The 9,227-nt window shown below is 46.4% G+C and overlaps 1 pseudogene; it reads left to right on the forward strand.

Moving 5' to 3' along the window:
- Window positions 1–396: 396 nt before the first annotated feature.
- Window positions 397–515, forward strand: LOC134930234 (5S ribosomal RNA; annotated as a pseudogene).
- Window positions 516–9,227: the final 8,712 nt, after the last annotated feature.

Here is a 9,227-nt window from a genome sequence, read left to right on the forward strand (position 1 = left end):
CCCTGGTGGTTATTTGCTTTCTAACACCTGTCATTGTGTTGTATCTTTGGACCAGGATCTGGCAGCAATCACACACCTGAGATAACCCCCTGGGGACCTACAGTTAATGTGTAAATAACCTTCTCTTTTTGTGCCTCCTTCTCTTCCCTTCCCAGAATCACACACTTATCTCCTCCAACTGTTCTTTCTTCTGTGAACTCTCATCCACGATTCAGAGGAGCGTGTCCCCTCAGGAGATACGCTTCCTCGGTCTAACGTGGACAGCAGATTCACATTTTTTTCACTTTCCTGTCACTTCTTTCCTTTCTCAGTACGCATTTCCAGCATTCATCCTTCCAAGGCGGATTCAATCCTCCTATTTCGGTGCACTCTCATTGGTACTACAGGTCTGAACCTTCCTACGACCATACCCCTACGTTCACGCCCAATCTCGTCCGATCTTGGAAGCTAAACGCAGGTGGGCTGAGTCAGTACCTAGACGGGCGACCACTAGGGAATACCCAGTGAAGTAGGAAACTCCCCTTCCTGTAGAAAAGATACCAACAGCAGTATCACCACTTATACTTTATTTTCCTACTTCTTCTTTTTTACTCATTACGTAGGCAATTGTTGAGAAGTGTTACCAAGTGTATGGGCTCTCCCACTTCACGATTGTAACCCAATTAGGGCTGCATTAATACAAACTCAGTTTGTACAGATCTTGGGCAGAGGGAAGTAGCTTAATCTATAGCCAACTTCCGACATGCAATTATCTAGGAATAATTAAGATCTGAACATCCATTTATGAGACTATTGTCTCCAGCTGACCTATCAACACCTACTCCATCTCCAACCTGTCGTGTTTAACCCCCACGTACTTCAAAGAGTAGAAACTATTATTATACTGGTATTACTCCTCTAATATTTTACTTATCAATTAGTAGATAGTTAACACAAGAGTGCGCCCAAACAAGAGTCATACTTTTTTTTTCTTCTATACATGTACATTTCCACCTTGTGATCTAATAAGCGATAGTAATAAATTAGTGAATACTGACCATGCTATAAATTATTTAAAATTGCCCATGTTATAAATTATGTAATATTGGTCCATAACTGATAAATAACTGTCAGCACCACATTCAATAGCTAAAATCTTCCTTCTTTCTGGTCCATAATCCAGTAAGAATTGTGTAATTTATAAAGAGAAAGAAAAGAAATCCTATATAATAAATGCATATAATAAATGCATCATTCTGAGGAGCATGAACCCAAAATGAATCCTGCTTCAATGAGAAATGCTTATAAATATCCAGTCAGCTAATCAGGAGCTGTCTCCTGCACCACTCAGCCAATCACTGATAACCTTATTAAGGCATGGTGACCAAGGTATTGAATTACCACCTGACCATCACATGACTAGTTTTTTTTCTTCCTTTTTTACTTCTTTGTTTTTAATATTCTTTTTAAATAACTGAAGATTCTAGAGACAATGGGCCTGATTCAGAAGTGGACGCAGTACTGCTGTCTGCTCAGTTGGGCAATTATTTGCTATTGCACATGTGCTAAAAAGTCTAGGAAACCCTCAATGTGCACATGTGAACCAAGGTGTGTGGTGACATAAGCATGTATGTATGATACGGCTATGACTCGAGACAGCATCTGCTATCTATGGGCGGTTCATGGTGAGAGACTGAGAGTTGACCTAAGTCTTGGCAAAAAGAGGAGGTGTCAGTGGCGTCACAAGGCGGGTGCGGGGGGTGCGGCCCGCACCCGGGTGTGACACCTGGAGGGGGTGACACCAAATGTCAGCTCCTCCGCAGTGACAGGAGCCAGGTGCTGCAGTGTGAAATTCCGCTACAGCTCCCGGCTCCTGTCATAGCAGAGGAGCCGACAGCACACTGAAACCGTCTCTGGGGGAAGCCCAGCATCTCCGGAGATGCTGGGCACGCCCCCAGAGTGACGATAGCAGTTTCCCCATGAAGCCACGCCCCTAGCTGTAAGGCCACGCCCCCTTTTGCCGCGGTCGCGGCAGTACATCAGGGGTGCGCACCGGGTGTCACCACACCTGGTGACGCCTCTGGGAGGTGTCATGGGCATGTTATGGGAGTGTCATGTGCGTGTTTCGGCATGTGGAAGGGATCTCTTTCGCAGCACTGCAGCCACACTGGTCACTGGTCATGTCGTAAGAAAGTTACAAGGAATACTTTGCACCAGATAGTGGGTGCTCGAGGAGTTGATGTTGCAATCGATGTTGAGTTGAAGGTGGAGAAATAGGACCCACCAGTGAATTGCTCAGTTATGCAAAGTGGACGTGGCAGGGCTTGCTCAGTCCGATGTTTGCTAGTGCACAAGGGGAATGTGCAAACAGGCACTCGCTTATTTTCGCACTTGAGAATTTGTGAGAAGTAACAGCCGTGCATGGGGGGTCATTCTGACCCGATTGCATGCTGCAGTTTATCGCAGCGGTGCGATCGGGTCAGAACTGCGCATGCGCCAGCGCCACAGTGCACCGGCGCATGCCAGACGGCCGACAGCCAGAGGCGGTCGCTGGGCGGGGGGGCGGAACGGCGGCGTTTGGCCGCCGTTTTGTGGGCGTGGTCTGGCCAACGCAGGCATGGCCGGACTGAACGGGGGGCGGGCCGCAGCGGCTGCATGACTTCACACGCAGCCGCTGCGGGCCGGGGAGCGATGAGTAGCTCCCGGCCAGCACGATAAAGCTGCGCTGGTCAGGAGCTACTCTTGAAGTGCAAAGGCATCGCTGCTGTGCGATGCCTTTGCACTTCTGCGAGGGGGGGCCGGACTGACATGCGGGGCAGGATAGCCCTGTGCTGGGCGTCCCCCCGCATGTCAGTGTGACTGATCGTAGCTGTGCTAAATTTAGCACAGCTACGATCATCTCGGAATGACCCCCATGGTCTGTGTACCTTCTACATCAGGAACATAGATAGGCCTGACCTACAGTCAAAAAGTCTGAAATTATTTTAATAACTTTGATGGCCTGTTACTGTTCAGTACAATTCCACTTACATATAGGTCTAATTTGCTGGTTCAGTGTGACTCCAGCAAGATAAACGCTAGATTCAAAGCAGCAATTTGTGTTAAGGCAAAACCAACTTTGCCTTAAACTATTTGCTGCTTTAAATCTAGCGTTTATCTTGCTGGAGTCACACTGGGACCAGCAAATTGGACCCTGTTATGTTTTTGCCAAAGGCTCCAGTGGTTCTCAAACTTTTTTAATCAAGGCGCCCTAGAATATCAGATTTTTTTCATGGCACCCCTAAGATAAAAGTTTCTTATTAAAAAATGTAGAAAGAAATATTAAATTAACTAAATTGTGTTTATATGTCATCCATAAGTTCAATTGTGTTTTCAGGGATAGGATTTGCTTCTGTTTGTCCACATATGCTATGATTGGCAGCCACCAGCACTAGGTTTGCCTATTGCATTGACCATAAATAATTGGTATTGGTCCCCGACCACCAATCCATGGCACCCCTGCAAGTGTCCCCAGGCACCCCAGGGAGCCACGGCACACAGTTTGAGAACCACTGGCTTATACTCATGATTGCAGCCTGAAACTAACCCTAGGGCTATTTCACACACCATTTTTGAGCAGACGGTAAAAAGCAGCCCGTGTTTTAGCCGTGTACTTTATTTATTCAACTATGAAACTAGATGGGTTCTTTCAGACATCACGGACACGGCGCGGTCGCCATGTTACAGCTGTCAATAACCACATACAAGGATGGCTGCCCTCCGGCTGCTGCTACTGCTACGGTGGCTACGGCTGCTGCGCATGCCCACAACATTCAACATGGCACAATGGGGGTTATTCAGAGATGGACGCAGATCTTGCTTCCTGCAGCAAATCTGCATCTATCTACTCACATGCTGGGGGACGTCCAGCACAGGGCAAGGCCGCCCAGCATGTGTGTGGCACCGCCTCACGATGCGTCCCCATTTGCAGCCACACACTGTGGTGGGTGCGCGTGCGCAGGCTCTCTGAATGCAGATGCAGCGTACAGACGCGTGGCTGTGTTCGGGTCTGACGAGATGCCAAAGCTGTTGCATGTGAAAGCCACTGATTCATGGGCAAAAAAAAATGGGCGGCTTTTAGCCGTACGGTGAAAAGCAGTGTGCGTGAAATAGCACTATTACACCCTAATCCTAATTCTAGTGTGATCCGGACTTTAGGTCAACAATTTCTAGTTTGACAGTCGATAGGTTGACCCCATATGGTCAACCTGCATTAGGTCAACATTGACAAAATGTCGACCTCTGAAAGGTCAAAAGTGGAAAAGGTCGACATGGGCAAAAGGTTGTCATGTTCAAATGGTTGACATGGCAATGGTTGACACGCATATGGTCGACACATTTTTTTGGGGAGGGTTCATGTTTTTGGACTTTTTCCATACTTGACTATCCATTTCACAAATCATAACCTTTAGTAACCTTGTGGTGAGCAAAGCGGAGTGGAGCGAGACACCGTGCCCGAAGCGTAATGAACGAAGCAAGCCCGCAAGGGGATGCGTTTCTACACATGGTGGTCGCTGATGGTAAAACTATCCACACTAACCCCAAAAATGCAAAAAAAAAAGTGTGTTGACCATTTTTGTGTCAGTCTTTGTCACGTTAACCTTCTGATCCTGTTGACCTTTTCCTGTGTTGACCTTTCATAGGTTCACCTTTTATCCATGTTGACCTTTTGTCAATGTCGACTCAATGCATGTTGACCATATGGGGTCGACCTAATGACTGTCGCCCTAGACATTGTAGATCTTGTATACCACACCCAATTGTAGTCTAGTACTAACCCTAATTAGATGTGTTGACATTGTGATGGTCGACATTAACAATGTCAACATTCAAAATATGTTGACATGGTGTCAACATTTTAAATATCAACATTGTGAATGTTGACATCCTGACTGGAACCCCCTCATACTGTCATTATTAGGATAGTTCCAAGCGATATCACTGTGTTACATCACCTGACTTCATCCAGTATGGAATGCGGAGAAAATAGCACTCATTTTTATAAATAGAAACACAGAATTTGGCAGCAGGAAAAGAGGTTTAGGCCCATCTACCCTTTGTTTTGTGTGTGTTTATTTTTTGTGGTTTTATTTTTGTGTTGTTTTTTAAATGCTTTAGAACACATTTGAATATTTAACAGTATCGGCCACCTTACTCATGGAGCTATTTGCTCCTGTATTGGAAGCCTAACAGTATTTTGACATGTATGCCTTAATAAAGGAGTGAAGGTGCTTAGGGACGCGAAGGGGAGATGCAGTGGCTTTTAAAAAGAGGAGGGGCCCATGCGCAGACTCTGGGTGGGCCCCCACCTCTGCGCGGCGCAGTAGTATGCCGCAGTCTTCTGAGCATGTGTCGGTCTCTGGAAACATGCCATGTTCCAGAGACCAATTTCACTACTGCACATGTGCGTCGGCCATTTATGCTGTGATTGTCGCAGCCGCTGCACACCCGACATGGGACTGTGGAAAGGTAAGTATTAAAATACACACAGCACACATTGTACCCATTATAGAAACGCCAGTGGGGAAATTGGGTCCGCCAGGTGATGCCGGAGATTCAACAGGAGGAAGTTGCAAGTGAGAGTGATTAAAACAGAAATTTGACAGGTGCTGCAGAACAGTGCCCCCTGCCTTACAGTGCCCTGTGTGGTGGCATACTGGCACATGTCACACCACCCTAGTTACGGCCCTGGCTCCCAGCATAGTTCAGCAGCTGCTCTTGTACCCAACCATCTAAAAAACAGAGAATAATGCCACTGACTTCTCTATCCTCCTCCAGCATCGACTGCTTACGTACATTTTCATTCTTCAGTATGATGCAGCCAGGATCAGAAGTCAATATTCTTCTACGTAGGACAGAGCACTAAATGCACAATACTACCTTCTGTGATTTCTTCTATTTATTTTGTTTCCTGCTGAAAGGAAGAAAATAACAAAAATGTAATTGAACAGAAAGTTCTGCTGTGCTGCATTATTGCCTTGATCTGTTTGTGATTATGTGGCTTATGAGTCACCTGAACAAAATCTCACATCAATATACTGAACAAAATGTATTGTCTGTGCCAAGAGAATTACCGGTGGCTGTCATTATTTGCCTGCCCACATGAAGAGCAGCATTATCATATGGGCCTTTCAGCATTACAGAAGCTGCATATTTGGTCTACTGATCATACAATTACAGTAAACGTTTGCAAATACAAATTCATTGTCGTCACATTGATTTGGAGGAACTGCTTCAATTTAAGTACAAAGAAGCTCTCAAAATACTCCAAGCACAATACTAAACGCAGGATACTCATTTAGCAAAAATTGGGCATGTTCACTTCTAGATGAGGTTCTTAAAAGGTTTCATTCAAACAACAGTTTTACGTAATTTATTGTGGTTTTCTCATATATGTCACCGTTGTCGTTTTCTCTGGGAAAATATGCCAATTATTGTCATTACCAAAGTATAAGTGTCGCTCCCACACACCATCACCATCATAGGCGTGCGCAGCACATTTTATAAGGGGGTGCACAACTGAAGTGGCGTGCCTTGCACTGCCTACCGGACATGCCAAGCACCATATATTAGCAGTCAGAGAAAAGGAGGGAGAAAAAGAGAAAGGCGAGACAGAGGGTAGAGAAAGAGGGCCAGGGTAGAGAGAGAGGGGGTACAGGTGGCACTGTGTAGCTCATTCTGTCCACGTACCCCTAGTACAAGCATCACTGTGTGTGTGTCCCTTCAGTACATAACGCACTGGGTACCTGAGGCAGCGGCGGTTCACCCTTTCAGCACCGGCAGCAGCGGTTCCCCTCTTCTGGTTTCTGTTGGATTGTGACGTTGGGCAACAGCATCAGAGAGGAGAAGAAAAGGTGAGAGGAGGGACTGGATCACCTCCTCCCGCTAGTACTGCGTTGACAGTGCTGCTGTATATGTCCCTTCAATGCATCACACTGCCGCAGGTCCCTGCTTAAATAGATATATATATATATATATATATATATATCTATATATATATATATATATATATATATCTATCTATCTATATATATATATATATATATATATACAAAGTGGCACAAACCACATGGCCAGTCTGCTTCCTCCCCCTTCCTGGACCATACAGTGCCCCTAGTCACCGCACACACATATTGTCCCCTCCAGTCACCACTTTGCCCCCCCCCCATATACACACACACACAGGGGTATATTTACTAAGCTCCCGATTTTGACCGAGATGCCGTTTTTTCATCAAAGTGTCATCTCGGTAAATCTCGGTCATTTACTAAACACTAATCACGGCAGTGATGAGGGCATTCGTAATTTTTTGCTAGTTCAGGTAAAAAATTACGAATGAATACACCATCGGTCAAAACGCGGCTGTTTAAGTATGAATCTCGGTCATTTACTAAGAAGTGCAAAGCAAAAAAACACAAAACACTGCCGTGAAAAATTACAACTCGTAAAAAAGTCCTAAAAAAAACAGACCTGCTTTTTTTTTCCGTGATTTGAGATGCATGCAGGGATCCATGAGATCCGTGCATGTATATCAGTGGGAAGGGGTGGGAAAGTGCTTATTTTTGCCAAAAAAATTGCGTGGGGTCCCCCCTCCTAAGCATAACCAGCCTCGGGCTCTTTGAGCCGATCCTGGTTGCAGAAATATGGGGAAAAAAATGACAGGGGTTCCCCCATATTTAAGCAACCAGCATCGGGCTCTGCGCCTGGTCCTGGTCCCAAAAATACGGGGGACAAAAAGAGTAGGGGTCCCCCGTATTTTTAAAACCAGCACCGGGCTCCACTAGCTGGACAGATAATGCCACAGCCGGGGGTCACTTTTATACAGTGCCCTGCGGCCGTGGCATCAAAAATCCAACTAGTCACCCCTGGCCGGGGTACCCTGGGGGAGTGGGGACCCCTTCAATCAAGGGGTCCCCCCCCCCCCAGCCACCCAAGGGCCAGGGGTGAAGCCCGAGGCTGTCCCCCCCCATCCAATGGGCTGCGGATGGGGAGGCTGATAGCCATTTGTGATAATGAAAAGATATTGTTTTTAGTAGCAGTACTACAAGTCCCAGCAAGCCTCCCCCGCATGCTGGTACTTGGAGAACCACAAGTACCAGCATGCGGCGGAAAAACGGGCCCGCTGGTACCTGTAGTACTACCACTAAAAAAATACCCAAAAAAACACAAGACACACACACCGTGAAAGTATAATTTTATTACATACATACACACATACATACATACATACTTACCTTATGTTCTCACGCAGGTCGGTCCTCTTCTCCAGTAGAATCCAAGGGGTACCTGTTGAAGAAATTCTACTCACCAGATCCATGGGTCCAGGCTCCTCGGCAAATCCAGGGTTAATCCACGTACTTGAATAAATAAAAAAAAACGGTGTCCCGACCACGAACTGAAAGGGGACCCATGTTTGCACATGGGTCACCTTCCCACGAATGCCAGAAACCCACTTTGACTTCTGTCTAAGTGGGTTTCTTCAGCCAATCAGGGAGTGCCACGTTGTAGCACTCTCCTGATCAGCTGTGTGGTCCTGTCCTCACTGACAGGCGGCACACGGCAGTGTTACAATGTAGCGCCTATGCGCTCCATTGTAACCAATGCTGGGAACTTTCTGCTCAGCGGTGACGTCACTTTAGGTCAACCGCAGGGCAGAAAGTTCCCTTCATTGGTTACAATGTAGCGCATAGGCGCTACATTGTAACACTGCCGTGTGCTGCCTGTCAGTGAGGACAGGAGCACACAGCTGATCAGGAGAGTGCTACAACGTGGCACTCCCTGATTGGCTGAAGAAACCCACTTAGACAGAAGTCAAAGTGGGTTTCTGGCATTCGTGGGAAGGTGACCCATGTGCAAACATGGGTCCCCTTTCAGTTCGTGGTCGGGACACCGTTTTTTTTTATTTATTCAAGTACGTGGATTAACCCTGGATTTGCCGAGGAGCCTGGACCCATGGATCTGGTGAGTAGAATTTCTTCAACAGGTAGCCCTTGGATTCTACTGGAGAAGAGGACCGACCTGCGTGAGAACATAAGGTAAGTATGTATGTATGTGTGTATGTATGTAATAAAATTATACTTTCACGGTGTGTGTGTCTTGTGTTTTTTTGGGTATTTTTTTAGTGGTAGTACTACAGGTACCAGCGGGCCCGTTTTTCCGCCGCATGCTGGTAATTGTGGTTCTCCAAGTACCAGCATGCGGGGGAGGCT

The sequence above is a fragment of the Pseudophryne corroboree genome, chromosome 5, assembly GCF_028390025.1.
Source record: "Pseudophryne corroboree isolate aPseCor3 chromosome 5, aPseCor3.hap2, whole genome shotgun sequence".
Taxonomy (NCBI): domain Eukaryota; kingdom Metazoa; phylum Chordata; class Amphibia; order Anura; family Myobatrachidae; genus Pseudophryne; species Pseudophryne corroboree.